At 35.4% G+C, this 18,340-nt stretch overlaps 1 long non-coding RNA gene across 1 annotated transcript; it reads left to right on the plus strand.

Annotated features, from left to right (window-relative positions):
- Positions 1-294: 294 nt before the first annotated feature.
- On the plus strand, positions 295-16,374 carry LOC123563777 (uncharacterized). The gene is made up of 5 exons (XR_006688871.2): positions 295-418; positions 13,127-13,294; positions 13,717-13,809; positions 14,586-14,667; positions 15,891-16,374. It is a non-coding gene; the product is annotated as an uncharacterized LOC123563777 (long non-coding RNA).
- Positions 16,375-18,340: the final 1,966 nt, after the last annotated feature.

Below are 18,340 nucleotides of genomic sequence, written 5' to 3' on the forward strand. Positions count from 1 at the left end.
GAAACTTAATAAGTTATGTTAACCAATGCTTTTAACAGCGATGCATCTGCTAGTTTTTGTGTTGTTTCTTCTCTCTTGGATTAACGTCAAACCGACACAATTTAGGTCATATGGCGACTTACCTGCATTTGATGGCGGATTGAGACCCTATGCGCAACTCAAGACAATATATATTTCAATGGGCGGGAACCTCTGTAGAATACAGACCTACTCTAAGCCAGCTGGATTGCTAACATGAAAGAATTCTACACCTGTAACGGTATGGGAAGGGTTTTCACTTTACACAGATTGTTACCTCCCTTGATAATTTTGACGCCATTTGTAACGTATGAAAAACGTAAACTTTGATCTCTGCTGAGAAATTGAAAGTATTTAGCGCAAATTTTACGAGTTCTTTGGGGAAAAAGGCGGCACGGAGGTAATTATTTATCTTCCTAGATGGTAATCATTGATTTATGGTATAGTCTAAGCTGTTGTTAAACGTTTTGTAAGTTTATAATGTAAATGTAACATAAGTCGCGAAATCATATATTACAGTGATTGCAGTTTTCATATGTAAAGGATTTATTGAAAACATGTATAAGGTCTAAGTTTGATCTATGCATATTAATTGTATCACTGGAACTGTTTTTCAGATTTTACGGAGATAAGGAGAGAATTATACGGAAAATAAACGGATCAAATTATAAAGGTCTCCTGTTGAAATCCCTGCTTTTATTTACGGATCCCCATTGAACAGTGGCAATAAAATAACGGATGCCATTTATAACACCTTAAGAGTGGTTTCGAACCTACAGAGTTGGGGGTCAAGTGATTCGAAGTTAGCGAACTCAAACACAAGGCCGCAGAGGGCCCCTTAACGGCAACCCAATACAATACCCACTAGATGCCCTAGAATTATCATAATTCTAATTAAAAGAAATAATTTTACGTTTACATATGCTAAACATAAAGTAACAAATAAATCAAAGCCAAACTTCCTCTTTTGATTTGATATAGACTAACCGCTAAACTGATAAGTATGATATAATATCATTCCTAAGATATTATTCTTTTATGGGTTGGGGGTGGGGAGGGGATGTCCAGATTGGCTATTGGTACTTTGCGAAACGAAACGAAACGAAACAGAACGAGGCGAGGGGCACTATATGGGGGGGGGGGGGTAATTAATAAGTCAAATTTAGATTTTAAAAATCAATATATAATATTTAATTACATGAACCTTGTATAAATATCAGTTTTGGAATGATATATAATATCAAATGAAACTCCTGTTACGCAAAACATTAAGTATTAAACAGGTTTTGTCTTGTTTCATTCCGTTACGCAAAGTACCATTACCCACACAGGTATTGGTACTTTGCGAAACGGAACGAAACGAGAAAATTTTAATCTACTTGCATGAAATATTTCAGGAATTCATATCTAATAATCGTTTATTTGTGTATGTATGTATAAATGTCGATCCTGGATCTGCAAGTTATCCTTTTATGTATGAAGATTACAGGAGAATTTGTACGTTCGAGAAGGGAATATTTTTTGCATATTGTCTTGCAAGTAACTGCTTGTAATGAAATTTGGTTCCCATAAGCGACAACTTAACAAAGCAATAATCGGAAATTACTGCATCACACTGTAACTATGTACATACCTGCACACACATATATATATATGAACTTTCGTGAAGTACATAGGCATGCAATATAGCCGGACGTACCGAATAATCATTTATGTTTGTATGTTTATATAATTGCCGAGTCTGGATCTGCAAGTCGCCTTTTTAGCCCACCATCATCAGATGGTGGGCTATTCAAATCACTCTGCGTCCGTGGTCCAGCGTCCTTCCGTCCGTCCGTCCGTCCGTCATTCCGTCCGTCCTTCCGTTAACAATTTCTCGTTATCGCATCTCCTCAGAAACTACCAGGGGGATTTTGACCAAACTTTGTCAGAATGATGTATTGGTACCCTAGTTGTGTCCCCCTGAAAATCAGACTGGTTCAACAATTTTTGAATGAGTTATGGCCCTTTGTTTATTTCTATAATTTACATAGATTTATATAGGGAAAAACTTTGAAAATATTCTTGTCCAAAACCACAGAGCCTAGGGCTTTGATATTTGGTATGTAGCATCATCTAGTGGTCCTCTACCAAGATGATTCAAATTTTTTCCCTTGGGTCTAATATGGCCCCGCCCCGGGGGTCACATGGTTTATATAGACTTGTATAGGGAAAAACTTCTTGTTCAAAACCACAGGGCCTAGGGCTTTGATATTTTGTTTGCGACATCATTTAGTGGTCTTCTGCTAAGATTGTTCAAATTATCCCCCTAGGGTCAAATATGACCCCGCCCCGGGGGTCACATGGTTTACATAGACTTATATAGGGAAAAACTTTGAAAATTTTCTGGTCCAAACCACAAAGACTAGGGCTTTGGCATTTTTAATGTAGTGGTTCTCTACCAAGTTTGTTCAAATTATCCCCTTAGGGTCAAATATGGCCCCGCCCTGGGGGGTCACATGGTTCATATAGACTTGTATAGGGAAAAGCTTTTAAAATCTTCTTGTCAATAACCTACAACATTCAGATTTGGACCACATGTATGGTTTTGAGTGGCAAGATGAACCTTGACATGAGTTGACCTTGATTTTGACCTAGTGACCTACTTTCACATTTCTGTAGCTACAGCCTTCAAATTTGGACCACGTGCATAGTTTTGTGCACTGAAAAAAACTTTGACCTTGACATTGACCTAGTGACCTACTTTCACATTTTTGAAGGTACAGGCTTCAAATTTGGACCACATGCATAGTTTCATGTTCTGAAATGAAATTTGACCTTGATTTTGACCTAGTGACCTACTTTCACATTTCTCAAGCTACAGCCTTCAAATTTGGACCACATGCATAGTTTTGTGTACCGAAACAAACATTGACCTTTACATTGACCTAGTGACCTACTTTCACATTTTTGAAGGTACAGGCTTCAAATTTGGACCACATGCATAGTTCTGTGTTCCGAAATAAAATTTGACCTTGATTTTGACCTAGTGACCTACTTTCACATTTCTCAAGCTACAGCCTTCAAATTTGGACAACTTGCATAGTTTTGTGTACCGAAATGAACTTTGACCTTAAGATTGACCTAGTGACCTACTTTCACATTTCTGTAGCTACAGGCTTCAAATTTAGACCACATGCATAGGATTGTGTAACGAAACAAACTTTGACCTTGACATGGACCTACTTTCACATTTTTGAAGGTACAGGCTTTAAATTTGGACCACATGCATAGATTTGTGTTCTGAAGTGTAATTTGACCTTGATTTTGACCTAGTGACCAACTTTCACATTTCTCAAGCTACAGCCTTCAAATGGACCACTTGCATAGTTTTGTGTACCGAAATAAACTTTGACCTTAAGATTGACCTAGTGACCTACTTCCAAATTTCTCAAACTACAGCCTTCAAACTTGTTGCACATGCAAAGTTTTGTGTACAAAGAACTTTGTCCTTGAAATTGATCTAGTGACCTACTTTCACATTACTCCGGCTACAGCTTTCGAATTTGGACCATTGCACAGTGTTGTGTACGGAAATGAAATTTGACCTTGAGCTAGTCAGTAAGTCTTGAAATTTGGAACACTCAAAAATGGCACATTGGTGGGCGCCAAGATCACTGTGTGATCTCTTGTTATGTATTGAGATTGTACTAGTATTTGTATGTTTGTGAAGGAAATACTTTTTGCATATAGCTTGCATGTAACTGCGTGAAATAAAATTTGATTCTCCTTTTATCTTTTAGTTGCAGTTGTCAACATCTCTATAAAATAAATTATATAAGTTATAACAAACTTTATCTTTTTATCTGTTACAGTAGTTGTTAGCATCTTTAATTACATAAATTATACATGTCTGTAACAAACTTAGCCTTTCCTCTCTCGTTTCGTTCCGTTTCGCAAAGTACCAATACCCACACAGGTATTGGTACTTTGCGAAACGAAACGAAACAAGAAAAATTTAATTCATTTACATAAAGTATTTCAGAAATATCGGTAGACTCTTCCAAGGATAATCATTTATGTGTGTATGTATGTTGAACTGTCCAGCCTTGATTTGCAAATTAGCCTTTTACTTGTGAAAAATTACAGGATTTGTTTGTTTGTGAAGGGAATACCTTTTGCATATTCGATCCATGCATGTAACTGCTTGTAATGAAATTTGGTTCTCCTATTTATTTTTTCAATTCTTACTTGTCCGCATCTTGAATTACATAATGCATATATAACCAAATTAACTTTTCCGATCTCGTTTCGTTCCGTTTCGCAAAATACCAATACCCACACAGGTATTGGTACTTTGCGAAACGAAACGGAACGAGAAATTTTTGATATATTTACATGAAATATTTCAGGAATTCATATCTATTTATCGTTTTTATGCTTGCATGTACAATAATGGTTGAGCCTGGATTTGTAGGTCGTTGTTTTTCAAATAATTGGCGACGACTTAACAAAGCTATAATCTGAAATTACTGGTTTCATGAAACACACTGTAACTATGTACATACCTACACATATACCTTCATAAAATACATGGACATGCAATATAGCCGGACATACCGAATAATTATTCATATTTGTATGTATGTATAATTGCCGAGTCTGGATCTGCAAGTCGCCTTTTTATGTTTTGAGATTATACGAGAATTTGTATGATTGTGAAGGAAATGTTTTTTGCATATTGTCTTGCATGTAACTGCGTGTAATAAAATTAGATTTTCTTTTTATCTTTTTATTTGTTACAGTAGTTGTCAGCATCTTTAATTACATAGATTATATATGTCTATAACAAACTTAGCCTCTCCTCTCTCGTTTCGTTCCGTTTCGCAAAGTACCAATTCCCACACAGGTATTGGTACTTTGCGAAACGGAACGAAACGAGAAAATTTTAATTCATTTACATGAAGTATTTCAGAAATATCGGTAGACTCTTCCACGCGTTAGATACTACATATTAACGACTGGTATTCGATAAGACAGATCAGTGAAACAGACTAGAAATATCGGATAATCATTTATGTGTGTATGTATGTTTAACTTAAAAGCCTTGATCTGCAAATTATCCTTTTACTTGTGAAAATTACAGAATTTGTTCGTGAAGGGAATACCTTTTGCACATTTCCTTGCATGTAACTGCTTTTAATGAAATTTGGTTCTCCTTCTATTTATTTTTTAATACTTAATTGTCAGCATCTTGAATTACATAATGCATATATAACCAAATTAACTTTTCCGATCTCGTTTCGTTCCGTTTCGCAAAATACCAATATCCACACAGGTATTGGTACTTTGCGAAACGAAACGGAACGAGAAATTTTTGATATATTTACATGAAATATTTCAGGAATTCATATCTATTTATCGTTTATTGCTTGCATGTGCAATAATGGTTGAGCCTGGATTTGTAGGTCGTTGTTTTTCAAATAATTGGCGACGACTTAACAAAGCTATAATCTGAAATTACTGGTTTCATGCAACAGACTGTAACTATGTACATACCTACACAAAATATAATATACCTTCATAAAATACATGGACATGCAATATAGCCGGACATACCGAATAATTATTCATATTTGTATGTATGTATAATTGCCGAGTCTGGATCTGCAAGTCGCCTTTTTATGTTTTTAGATTTGATATACGAGAATTTGTATGTTTGTGAAGGAAATACTTTTTGCATATTGTCTTGCATGTAACTGCGTGTAATAAAATTTGTTTCTCCTTTTATCTTTTCAGTTTTTACAGTAATTGTAAGCATCTTTCGTTACATAAATTATACATGTCTATAACAAACTAAGCCTTTCCTCTCTCGTTTCGTTCCGTTTCGCAAAGTACCAATACCCACACAGGTATTGGTACTTTGCGAAACGGAACGAAACGAATATTTCAGAACTTTCGGATAATCATTAATGTTTGTATGTATGTTTAACTGTCGAGCCTTGATCTGCAAATTATCCCCAGATTCAAAATCCAGTCTAATCTAGAAATTTTCTTCTAAAAGAATGACGTTAAAATTATCATGATATTGTATATAGGATATAGACTACCTCAGTTCACTACATAAAATCATAAAAAAATGTGAAAAATATATTATCATAGAGTAGGAGCTAGTTTAGATTTGACACTGAACTTGTGTTGAAAAACTCCTTTATTATAACCATTTATATATAATTAACCGTTTAATAAGTTATTTATTGTTCTTAACGTTCATAACGCACTTATTTAAAAATAATGATTCTTTTATTAATCTAATGGCATTTTTTTATTATTGCATTTATATGACATCTCTTTTTATTTCAAAAGTAAATGCGAGTAGACCGTCTTTAGAATTTGTTCACGACATTGTAAATATCTCCGATAGTTTGAAAATTGATCTGTACATGTCTTAACTGTTCATAGTTTTCAAAAAATTAAAACAGAAAATAAAAACGTGTTTATTTTTGTGAGATACAATTATTGATACGATACGTTTTGAATAAGTATTGTACTTTCTGGTATACATTTTAATTAGCTTTAAATTTATACTGGTTAACTGTTTTGGGGGCGGCTTTGGTTTTTTTTACTGATCCTCTTGACGACGATACAATACAACTTGGTATTGTCATATTTATTTGTCCAGATGTACATGTGTTACGTGAGTTGGACTGACTTGATTCTGTAGACATGGATTAAATTTAAGCAATTGTATACCTCATAAAGGTGATCTTTGACAATTCTGAATAATTTCGAGTATCCTTACCCACAACCATCTACACTTAACAGGTAAGAATTCATAATTTTGTGTTTATAGATAAAAACGCACCTTCCTTAATAAGTTTTTTTTTTATTTTCGGTATCAGAAAAAAAATCCATTTTTTCACTTAAAAAAGAGTAGCGTTATGGGTATAACATAAAGGGAACACCAGGAATTTAAATTAAGTTTAAACGGCCAAAGTCTCATGCTTTAAACTTAAAACGAACTGAACCATCAGCGCCTTTCACTTAAATTATATCCATGATCATAAACAGACGCAATTGACATAACCTTTAAATGGTCAGAAGAAGATAAGAGTAATTTCGTTACATGATAATGAAATGCGCGTGCCGTAGGAGGCAACATAATGTTTGCTCTCTGTTTGTATCTTAGACTTTTATATAACAACCATCTTGTTGTATGAAGTAGTAACTACTTTGGTAACTTTGAGCCTTTCGAAGCATTTTCTGATTTCGTGCGGTTTATATATTGTCGCTTTCATTCAATGCCTTTGATCATACAAATAACGTGTTTCAAATACGTTTTTCATGTTGTTTTTTTGTAACAATAGAAGACTTGATATCGATGTCATTTCCTCCACAATATATTACAAATTTAAAGAATTTGATAATGGTCTAAATTTCACTAAAGTATTAATTGCATTTCTAAAGTGTAAATTGCATTTCTAAGGTCATATATTAAATGGAACGCCGCACCTGTCTTATGTCGGGACATTTCATGTTATCGTGTCAGAGCGTGATGTTTACTTGAGAATGTCAAAACAGTGTCTTGTTATGTTACAAAATTCTGTTATCATGTAAAATTGTGGTGTTTGTTTTATATCTTAACAAGACATGTTATCAATGCGTGATGTTAACTTGTCTTATTATGTTGAAAAGCTATGTTATCAAGTCACATTGTGATGTTAACTTGACAATGTCCAAATAGTGTCTTATTATGTCAACTAGCCATGTTATCATGTCAAAGTATGATCTTGTTTGCAGAGTGTGTTATTATGTTAAAAATCTTTGTTATGTTGTCAAAGTGCCATGGTATCATGTCAATATGTGGTGTTAACTTGTCGAAACAGTGTGTTATTATGTTACGTGCTATGTTGTTATGTCAAAGTACCATGTGATCTTGTCTACAGACCGTAGTTTTATGTTAAAACATTATGTTATCATGTCAAAGTATCGTGTGATCTTGTCTACCGAGCGTGCTATTATGTAAAAAGTTATGTTATCCTATCAAAGTCACAGACACTTGCGGGTCAGCACCCCTCTCCTCCCAAGCCGCCTCTGCTAACCTTGAGCCAATATATTTTCGTCTTTTAAAACTAACTGAGCACATGTCTAGATCATACAACAACTTCTGTTACCATTTCAACATGTTTATAAAACTCCCATATTCTATCTATATATGGGCGAAGTATGGAAGCCCCGGAGGGACAATTGATTTCAGTACTTCCCACTTCTGACTTCTAACTTTTGCACTTCTCACTTCCAACTTCTTGACTTCCTACTTCCTACTGTTAACTTCCGCACTTCTGACTTCTAACTTCCACACTTCTGACTTCCAACTTCCCGACTTTCGACTTCTGATTTCCAACTTCCACACTTCGTACTTCCGACTTTTGACTTCTTACTTCCTTCTTCTAACTTTCGCACTTTTGACTTCTAACTTCCGCACTTCTGACTTCCAGCTTCCTGACTTCATACTTCCGACTTTCAAAAAAGGAAAGTTGGCAGTCAGAAGTGCGGAAGTTGGAAGTCAGGAAGTTAGAAGTCACAAGTGTGGAAGTTAGAAGTCACAAGTGCGATAGTTAAAAGAGGGAAGTTAGAAGTCAAGAAGTCGGAAGTAAGAAGTGTGGAAGTTGGAAATCAGAAGTCGAAAGGCAGGAAGTTAGAAGTCAGAAGTGCGAAAAACAGAAGTGCGGAAGTTAGAAGAGGGAAGTAAGAAGTCAAAAAGTCGGAAGTAAGAAGTGTGGAAGTTGGAAATCAGAAGTCTAAAGTCTGGAAGATAGAAGTGCGGAAGTTAGAAGTCAGAAGTGCGGAAGTTAGAAGAAGGAAGTAAGAAGTCAAGAAGTCGGAAGTAAGTAGGGTGGAAGTTTGAAATCAGAAGTCGAAAGTCAGGAAGTTAGAAGTCAGAAGTGTGGAAGTTAGAAGTCAGAAGTGCGGAAGTTAACAGTAGGAAGTAGGAAGTCAAGAAGTTGGAAGTGAGAAGTGCAAAAGTTAGAAGTCAGAAGTGGGAAGTACGGGAATCAATTGTCCCTCAAGGGCTTCCATACTTCGCCCATATATTAAACGATTTTCCTTGTTTTCTCTTAATTCATACATGCAACTTTTCTGCTCGAATTTATCAGTCTAACTTCCGCACTTCTGTTTTCCGCACTTCTGACTTCTAACTTCCTGCCTTTCGACTTCTGATTTCCAACTTCCACACTTCTTACTTCCGACTTCTTGACTTCTTACTTCCCTCTTTTAACTATCGCACTTGTGACTTCTAACTTCCACACTTGTGACTTCTTACTTCCGACTTCCAAAAAAAAGGAAAGTTGGCAGTCAGAAGTGCGGAAGTTGGAAGTCAGGAAGTTAGAAGTCACAAGTGTGGAAGTTAGAAGTCACAAGTGCGATACTTAAAAGAGGGAAGTAAGAAGTCAAGAAGTCGGAAGTAAGAAGTGTGGAAGTTGGAAATCAGAAGTCGAAAGGCAGGAAGTTAGAAGTCAGAAGTGCGGAAAACAGAAGTGCGGAAGTTAGAAGAGGAAAGTAAGAAGTCAAAAAGTCGGAAGTAAGAAGTGTGGAAGTTGGAAATCAGAAGTCGAAAGTCTGGAAGATAGAAGTGCGGAAGTTAGATGTCAGAAGTGCGGAAGTTAGAAGAAGGAAGTAAGAAGTCAAGAAGTCGGAAGTAAGAAGGGTGGAAGTTTGAAATCAGAAGTCGAAAGTCAGGAAGTTGGAAGTCAGAAGTGTGGAAGTTAGAAATCAGAAGTGCGGAAGTTAACAGTAGGAAGTAGGAAGTCAAGAAGTTGGAAGTGAGAAGTGCAAAAGTTAGAAGTCAGAAGTGGGAAGTACGGGAATCAATTGTCCCTCCAGGGCTTCCATACTTCGCCCATATATTAAACTATTTTCCTTGTTTTCCCTTAATTCATACATGCAACTTTTCTGCGCGAATTTATCAGTCTAACTTCCGCACTTCTGTTTTCCGCACTTGTGACTTCTAACTTCCTGCCTTTCGACTTCTGATTTCCAACTTCCACACTTCTTACTTCCGACTTCTTGACTTCTTACTTCCCTCTTTTAACTATCGCACTTGTGACTTCTAACTTCCACACTTGTGACTTCTTACTTCCGACTTCCAAAAAAAGGAAAGTTGGCAGTCAGAAGTGCGGAAGTTGGAAGTCAGGAAGTTAGAAGTCACAAGTGTGGAAGTTAGAAGTCACAAGTGCGATAGTTAAAAGAGGGAAGTAAGAAGTCAAGAATTCGGAAGTAAGAAGTGTGGAAGTTGGAAATCAGAAGTCGAAAGGCAGGAAGTTAGAAGTCAGAAGTGCGGAAAACAGAAGTGCGGAAGTTAGAAGAGGGAAGTAAGAAGTCAAAAAGTCGGAAGTAAGAAGTGTGGAAGTTGGAAATCAGAAGTCGAAAGTCTGGAAGATAGAAGTGCGGAAGTTAGAAGTCAGAAGTGCGGAAGTTAGAAGAAGGAAGTAAGATGTCAAGAAGTCGGAAGTAAGAAGGGTGGAAGTTTGAAATCCGAAGTCGAAAGTCAGGAAGTTGGAAGTCAGAAGTGTGGAAGTTAGAAGTCAGAAGTGCGGAAGTTAACAGTAGGAAGTAGGAAGTCAAGAAGTTGGAAGTGAGAAGTGCAAAAGTTAGAAGTCAGAAGTGGGAAGTACGGGAATCAATTGTCCCTCCAGGGCTTCCATACTTCGCCCATATATTAAACGATTTTCCTTGTTTTCCCTTAATTCATACATGCAACTTTTCTGCGCGAATTTATCAGTCGAATTGAAATTTGTTGCTTTTCTAACATGCAGTATGCATCATTGGTTATGTTTATTTGATTTTGAAGATAGGATGACCAATTATTGCATTGCTTTCCCAATTGATGTGATAAACTTGTACATGTACTTGTGGGAAGTTTAAATAACAGCGGAATAGGCGGGACCCTAATTAACAACTTGTCCGTATGTTTTGCTGATGACCTAAATGCACAAAGGGCCTTAATATATATAAATAAGATGTCGTGCGCTCGAGATAAGATGTTGATCGCACGAGATAAGATGTTGATCGCTCAATATAATATGTTGATCGCTCAAGTTAATATGTTGATCGCTCGAGATAATATGTTGATCGCTGGAGATAAGATGTTGATCGCTGAAGATAATATGTTGATCGCTGAAGATAATATGTTGATCGCTCGATATAAGATGTTGATCGCTCAAGATAAGATGTTGATCGCTCAAGATAATATGTTGATCGCTCAAGATAATATGTTGATCGCTCGATATAAGATGTTGATCGCTCAAGATAAGATGTTGATCGCTCGAGATAATATGTTGATCGCTCAAGATAAGATGTTGATCGCTCGAGATAATATGTTGATCGCTCAAGATAAGATGTTGATCGCTCAAGATAAGATGTTGATCGCTCAAGATAAGATGTCGTGCGCACGAAATAAGATGTTGATCGCTCGAGATAAGATGTTGATCGCTCAAGATAATATGTTGATCGCTCGAGATAAGATGTTGATCACTCAAGATAATATGTTGATCGCTCAAGATGATATGTTGATCGTTCGAGATAAGATGTCGTGCGCACGAGATAAGATGTTGATCGCTCAAGATAATATGTTGATCGCTCGAGATAAGATGTTGATCGCTCAAGATAATATGTTGATCGCTCGAGATAAGATGTTGATCGCTCAAGATAAGATGTTGTGCGCACGAGATAATATGTTGATCGCTCGAGATAAGATGTCGTGCGCACGAGATAAAATGTTGATCGCTCAAGATAAGATGTCGTGCGCACGAGATAATTTAATCTTAAAAAAAAAACAAACATATGTCCTAAACATACCACCGTAGACTGGAAACTGATTTCAATGTTAAATATGTGCAATTTATAATATAATCTTGTTTACAAATGGAAAGAAAATAAAATATATTAAACCATTATTTTTTTGTTCATGCGAAATGAACGACAGAATAGAATTGGCAAATTAAACATGAATCGCTAGGGCGATTCATAGCTTTGCCGATCCTATTCTGTCGTTCATTTCGCATGAACACAGAAAAAAAATCATTTCTCAATTGCATTCTTGCCATGTCAAAATAAGTTTTGCCGGATTTATTCTAGATACATTCAGGTAGCGGGTAGGTCAGTTTAAACTTTCATGTCAGTAAGGTACAGTGCATTCGCGGTGCTACGAATCGCATTTAACGAAATACGGGTATACTACGAAAAGATGTTGTGGTCCCGGTTGCTTTCCTTCTTATTTCTATGTTACAAAGTCGCGGTTTTACGAAAATGCAATTTTACGAAAAATGCGCTCCTACGAATGTATTTTTATGCCCTTAAAGCCTGTTTTCAACCTGTTTTAGTTGCGATTTTACGAATACCTGTATCGTCTAAGTTTTCACACCTTCTATAATGGCGTGAAAAACGCTTTAGAGTGGAATGTGTCACGATCAATTAGCTGGGCGTAAACAGTAATTAAAGTGTGAAAACTTAGTACTAATTAAATTCAAAACACATACGCTGCGTTAGTGGTATTTTTTTTCTTCTCTAACTATCAGATCTGGCATATATCAGTCACACTTGTTTCGATATCTATATGTCTAAAACAATCACTATATAAAACAGATAAAAATATTTAAGTCCTGATCGTCTGTAAATTGTCGTTTTATTATTCCAAACAATTCAGTGAAGGGTTGCTGAATCGGTATAGGCAATTGCTATTTTTGTTCTCATGCAACAATGTACCCTTTATATGTTTTATGTACAGTGAATAAAAAGTGAAGAAAAACAAAACAACCCGTTTTACATTTCAGATTCGTATAAGATTTGTAATAGACCAAGATGTACATATGAAATTCGTATACATGTACTCCGATACGAAAATAACATGTTTAAACATCACGGGTTACAACGTGTAGATATCAAGGTGCTGTGTAGCGAAAATTCCTACGCTGCGCTCGAACGAAAATGCGATATTACGAAAAATAAAAACGCTCGGTCCCTTGGCTTTTCGTAGGATCGCGATTGTACTGTATATAATTCTATGAAAATAGTTATGAGTCAGATAGAAATATGTCCGAGTGAATTTCTTCTATTTTTCTTTCTACAGCAAACGGATATGGATGTATCTTTACAAGTAGAACTACTCGTTTTCTTTATTTTTGTTACGTGGCCGGTGTGTACAGCAGAAGTGTGCTGCTTTCCGAACCAAATGGAAGGAAATGTGTCTATCTTGTCTGACCATCCTGTCGCCTCTGGTAACGGACTGTTTTTTTAGGTACGGAAGAACAATTAGATATATAAAATTATGTCATTTTTATATAATCATTTACTATATCTCTTCAAAACGATTGCGATGGAGCTATTCTAATACTAGTATCGATCAAAAATGTTTAACATCCTCTAAAAACAAACACCTTAAATAAAATATGATGTACTCAAATTTTTCTGGCACTTTATCATTCCTTTTCCTGCTTTTAATATTTCTACCATGTGGATTTGGCGATGAAACGAGAAAATGGCACCGGATCTTGGAGAATTCTCATACAATTGTCAGGCAAACGCCCTATGAATGTAATAAGATACGTCAAATAATTTCTAATAACATATTGTCATTGTAGTCGCGGCAAATAGTATTTATTAAGGAAAATTATCATGAGCATTGATTTTATAACATTTAACATTTCAATACTTTAACAGGTAAATATTGATATATCTTTTGACTGGACAAAGCAAAGGATGCGAGAATATTTTCCTGCCACAGGCTTCTTACAACTGGCATTTTTCAAAGAGGTAATATTTTATCATATTGCATATTAATACTACTGACTTGTATTTAGTCTGCATTTTATTCTTTTCGTTATCTTTGAATTTGATGTAAACACAAGCACAACATTTAGGCTCAGCTAATAAGGCAGAACGCACATCTACCGATCGAGGGGTCGTGAGTTCGATCCCCGCCCGGGCAGGCCATATGTTCTCCGTGACGATTTGATAAAAGACATTGTGTCTTTAATCATTCGTCGTCCACCTCTGATTCATGTGGCGAAGTTCGCAGTTACTTGCAGAGAACAGGTTTGTAGGGAACCGAGGATCAGTGGTAAGGTTAAATGCCCGTCATTACATAACTGAAATACTGTTTAAAAACGGCATTAAACCCAAATCAAACAAACAAATCCATCCAAATATAATACTTGTTTAATTGTGTCAGTCAAGCAGGCTACGCACAATAATAATATATTCACGGTATGTTATGCCATGCACACGAGATATCATATCATGTACACGACATAGAACTTTAACATGTCGCCTCAAGGCTTTTATCCGTAAAGCAGATTCAATGAAATTTTACGCAACGAGTACTTGATAAATATGATCATCTGTACACTGAATAGAGTCTTCCGTGATGTGACTAAAACAATTCTAATACAAAGTAATACCACATGATTTCTAACGTATTTAGTAGCCTATAATATGTTTTATTATTACATAAATATCTTTGAATTTAAATTGACGTCATTTGTATTATATTGGTGGTCAAGTAGGTATTCAAATTTAATTTCCAACAGGGTGTGGTCTATCAAATAGCAAATTCAACCTGCGTCAAAGGAAGAATTTCACCGTTGCCTAGCAGCGCAGTTTGTGTTCCAGGTAAAAAAAAAATATTATCTTATCGTTTTTTAGGATGATTTCTGTAAAATCTACAATTACAAGCATATTATTTTGAAAAACAAATATTTGTTACCGCACCAGTTTAATCCACTACAAAATTAGTTTTGTTTTCTTCTAAAAACATGAAAATTGAGTCACATTGTTTGGTAAATGCAATAAATATTCTTCGTTAGTGTAACGACCAGAAGTAGTCTTTGTATATTAAAACAATAAAGGACACAAAATTACAAATACATCAATCCATTGTTTTAAAAACGTAGTCAAATTCGTAATGACGGGTTATTATATCTAAACGTGTTTTTGCTGATTTTCGGAGAACATTTGACAGCGTTACGTCGTCGCCAGTGATATACAACCTGACTTGTATGGTGATATTATTTATAATCATTAAAAAACAAGTGGGCAAATTTCTACGGTATTCTGTAAAATGAAAAATGATTTCACTAAACGAGATTATCAACAAGCTGTTTTGAGACACACCTTGTATTCAGCACCTTAACATTGAACGCATTACAGCAGTTTCCCCTTTGTGATTGAGCCAAACGGGAATGGTGGTAGACTCCATGTAGGTATAAAAAGCCACTAGTATTGAAATGGTTTGATATTTGTCTTTTGTTCTATTGTTCGGGAATTAATTGATGTTTCACTTATTGCTCTGCCTTCTACTCAGTCATTGCAAGAGTTCAGTATCTTATCTCTTCTGTATATTTACATGAGAAGGTTTATGACTTGCATTTCGTGTCTTATAGTTATCATCATGTGTGCTAGGGGTTTATTTAACAGGTATCAAACTGAAACATAGTGAGGATTTAGAGTGAGGTATGGTTGTAAACTCCGCTGTATTTATTTGGCTTATGGCCTTTCAAAGGATGATCATTCATATGTTTGTGTTGTCTTCCTAGCCTTTTCTTTTTAATTTGTATATGTAAATCATTGTACTTATCCATACATACACTGTTGTAGGGTTCCGGGTTGAGGTGAACTAGTTTTTTTTAATGGTTAAATGTGCATTTTCACGTTTTTAGTATATGCATCATTTAAACCGAGAAATACTTAAAACAAATGCAGTCAAAACAGACATATATCGTATAGGGCAACATCTTTACCATCATATATCAGTAGAACAAATGTAAATAAACTCCTTATCTGAATAAGTAAAACATTGAAGTTCATTTTAATATAAATGTATATTTACATTTCAGAAGGAGCCAAGTTACTAAGAAACTACCGGCTCGGTGTAAAAGAAAAGGTAAATGTTACTGACTACCTGTTTATGGCGGATAGCGATTTTCTGGAAAATATGGCGGTGCAAACAATTAGAACAGTGACAGCCCAGTGCATACCTGTAGAAGACAAGACCTTTCAGAAAATCTCAGATTGTAGGCTAATCAAATTTTAAGAAAATCTTGAAAAAAGGAGTTAGAAAAGAAAAGCTGACTGACTTGGTTAAAAACAAACAATTCTACTGTAAAAATGTACTTGTAAATTCGAGTAAAAATGGCCCAACTATGTTTTTTATCAAAAATGAAATGAAATTGTTACAGCTTTTGTATACTTTATATATGATGAAAATCTTGAAGGTGGCAAAATAGTAACATGCGTACAAATGTAGAAGATTGTAAATGATTTATTCAGTATTGCTCTAAGGGACTTAAACAATATGATTCTTGGGCAGCGCTTTAAAATGTTAAAGAGGCATTAGAAGGGCGTATCTTTATTTACAAAAAAGCAATACCCAAGAGATATGCATCTGTCCCTTCCCGAATTTAAAAGTACTAAAATAGTACAGTTTACATTTATACCAATTCTACAAACAAAATTATGTATGTAGTAGAACCCTGTAATTAATATTAAAGAGATATATATAGATCATAAATAAACTATGAATTCTTTGTGATAAATGTACTATCAGTTAATGAAATATCTACTCCTTAGATGGTATCTGCCTGTTATCCAATAAAATGCTGAACTAAATAGAATAATTGAATTTGTATAGATTTCATAAATCAAGATAAATCTTAAAACTAAATCGTATACATGTAAATACTAAGTAATTCTACAACTTGTCTTCTTCCCAGTTGTCCAAAACATCCCGAGCTTCACATTTTTTTTGCAATATGTTCTTTATAATGTTAACAAGTTCAGTGTGTTATTTCTTGTATATCAATTAAAAGTTCCCGACGTCAAAAGGAAATGAGAGTGTTTATAGTGTGTGAAGACTTATTGATAATGAAACATTATAACTAGGTTTTTGAAACAAACAGAAACGGACCTTACTGTCCTAATACCGAAGCAATGTACATAATTATATAGTAATAAAATCTGAAAAGTAGATCCCTCGGAAGCACCGAGAACAAGGCAAACAGTGAAAATTGCAGACATGGTTTGACTGAGTCTGTTCATGAGCAGCAATGGATAATGAAACAATGCCCACGCCCCCTAGCACCGGCTTAAGCAGTATTCAAACTTCAAATCTAAATGATTTGAAATCAAAGATCCAAAAGGACCAGACAATATAACAGCACTGAGATGAAGTTGGGACGACTTTTTACGGCCGCCACACAGAACTGAACAACCGCTGTTGTAAAGTATATAAAATCTGAAAAGTAGATCCCTCGGAAGCACCGAGAACAAGGCAAACAGTGAAAATTGCAGACTCGGTTTGATTGAGTCTGTTCATGAGCAGTAATGGATAATGCAACACTGCCCCCCCCCCCCCCCCCCCCCCCCCCCTAGCACCGGCTTAAACAGTATTCAATCTTCAAATCTAAATGATTTGAAATCAATTATCCCGAATATAACACTTGTATTTTCATTTCAGCCAATGTAGCGATGACTACTTGGACCTATGAGAACATCACTCCAGGAATCAAAGACCCAAAGGTGTTTGATGTACCTAGGTTCTGTAAATCTACATCTACTATCATGGTATACTGGCTGATATAATTTTAATCAAAATGACTCTTCTGAGTCTGCAAAAATAAATTATAAATGATTTGTTTAAAATAAACTTTCTTTTTTTTTGGTCATTTGCATTTGTTTAGCAGAGAAGCCTAAATTGTTTTAAAAAATCAGTGTTTAATCACTACGACAAACATATGCGAGACCAGGACTTGCTAGTTTGTTTAATATAATCAATCGCCGTTTTAAACAGTGTTTTAGTTGTGTTCCTGTTTGTTTAATATTGGCTATATCGCCGTTTTTGCAGTACTTAGTTGTGTAACGTACTTTTGCAAATACACCAGTGCTTGTTTGTTTGTTTTCTGCAAGGCAGCAACAATTTTCCACAGGAATTTGTGTAGATGGACGAATGACATCCATACTAACAGGTTTTCATCGTATTTGTTCAAATAATAACTATTTGTTTCCCTCCTATTTATTTGAACTTTCTTGTCGGTTGTATGCATATATTTAATTTTTGCATCCACTACAACTATAATAAAATATACTCCACAGAATACAAACAAGTTAATTTCATGTTACGCTGAAGCTATTCTGCTCTGTTTTCAGATGAAAGAGTCGCCGGCACAGGGGTTATATTTCGTCGGGAATGTCATCCTGGGAGGAAAATGAACATTTAGCTATTACAGAGAAAGTGTCGATAACATATGCCGTTTAACATCTATTTTATAGATAATAATGAGTGACAAAA

This window comes from Mercenaria mercenaria, chromosome 2, assembly GCF_021730395.1.
Source record: "Mercenaria mercenaria strain notata chromosome 2, MADL_Memer_1, whole genome shotgun sequence".
Taxonomy (NCBI): domain Eukaryota; kingdom Metazoa; phylum Mollusca; class Bivalvia; order Venerida; family Veneridae; genus Mercenaria; species Mercenaria mercenaria.